Source organism: Piliocolobus tephrosceles, chromosome 11 (genome assembly GCF_002776525.5).
Source record: "Piliocolobus tephrosceles isolate RC106 chromosome 11, ASM277652v3, whole genome shotgun sequence".
In the NCBI taxonomy this organism is placed as follows: Eukaryota; Metazoa; Chordata; class Mammalia; order Primates; family Cercopithecidae; genus Piliocolobus; species Piliocolobus tephrosceles.
In genome coordinates this window covers 109,577,714-109,579,525 of record NC_045444.1, presented here as the reverse complement: position 1 = coordinate 109,579,525, position 1,812 = coordinate 109,577,714, and positions in this window count along the sequence as shown.

Genomic DNA, 1,812 nt, shown 5'->3' with positions numbered 1-1,812 from the left:
GCACACATATTATAGGATTCCATATATATGAAATATCCAGAATAAGTCAATCTATAGAGACATAAAGTAAGTTAGTGGTTACCTAGAGCTTGGGGCAGCAGATTTGGAGGGAATGGGGACTGACTGGTAATAGGTACAGGGTGTCTATTTTAGGGTGAAGAAATTGTTCTAAGATTAATTATGGTGATGGTGCACAACTCTATGAATATACTAAAAAGCACTGAATGGTACACTTTAAACAGGTGATTATATGATATATCAATTATATCTCAATAAAGTTGCTTTTTACAAAAGTCATTTATCAGAAATGAAGATAGCCCAAATTTTAAAATACCATCAGATTTCATCCTGATGATCTAAATGAAATTTTTCAGAGAGTAGAATGAATTACATGTAGTTTAACTTTTTTTTTTTTTTTTTTGAGACAGAGTCTCACTCTGTTGCTATTTTTTAAACAGTTTTTCAATGAAAAGTTTGTCACCTTCATTCTCAATACCAAAACCTGCAGAAGAATTATATGGCAGTATCTTATACTAACCAGTTCATCAATGGATTTTACAGTAGTGCATTCATCTTAGCTACCACCATTACTATTACTTAATATTTTAATCACCTCACATTCCTCTTAAAAATACAACTATTTAAAAGAAAAATGTATTTTCCTATTATAGCTAGAAAATCAATTTTACTTGCCATAAATAAAATATGGATTCTAAAATAAGTACAACAAAAATAAATCAATATTTTTTAATCCTAGCAAGGCAGCATTGCTACCAGAAGACTCTGCAACCTGCTATCTTTTTTTGTTTAAAGGAAAGACTATATTAGAGAGGTATTAAAATCTAGTGCCACAGAAAAAATGACACTATCAAAGAATACAAAATAAATGAAAAGGAAATAATCTGTGCAAATAAATGGTAACACTGTATCTGTGGACCACCCAAAACCACCGTTGACCATCTATCTAACAGTCTGATGAAGGTATTACTGGTTGGAGGGTGTCTTTTCTCTAAATGGCAACTCCGGAACAAGATGCCTTCCAACTTGTGACTCCACCAGACTCCTCCGTATCTAACTAGAGGAGAAATCATGAAGAAGGCACACCCACTTCTCAAGAATACAACTGAGAATCCACACACATCGTGTCTGCTCATGTTCCATTGGTGAGAATTAATCATGTGGTCACTGCTGGATGCAAGGAGAGCCAAGGAATGTGGTTCCTGGCTGGACTGCCATTTCCTAAGCCCTAATCTCAGAAATTGTACTAGGCAGCTCTCTTGACCACAACCCAGGCTAACCCAGGGATTCTGGAAAGATAAGTCATTATCTACACCTGAGATGACTCTTGCATACTGAAAAAGTGAATCTGAGCAAATAGTTGTATTCCGTAGGAGACTACTTAAAACTAAATGAAAAAAATAACCACTTAAACCAAGCACGTAATTGTAGATTCTTAGATTTGAAAGAAATTTATCTATCACACAAAAATACTTCACGTAGAACAAATGCTCAGAGGTGGCACTATGTCACCTCCCCTCTGAGATGCAGTTAGATTGACCTCCTCAGGTTTCATCACCATGTTGGTTTGTCCCTCTCTCCCTCGCCACCTGCAGCAAAACCAATTTGTGGTTCCACTGAAGCAGAGAAAAATCAAGAACCACGGACTACCTCACTTAGTGGTAAACCATAAAAGGCCTCAGAAACCATTGCTTCTAAATCAGTATAAAAGCATTTCTACACTATCCATTACCCTCAGGAAATTGAACTTGGTGGAGAGCTCTTCCATTTAATGAAATTTACCCCTTTTACAAC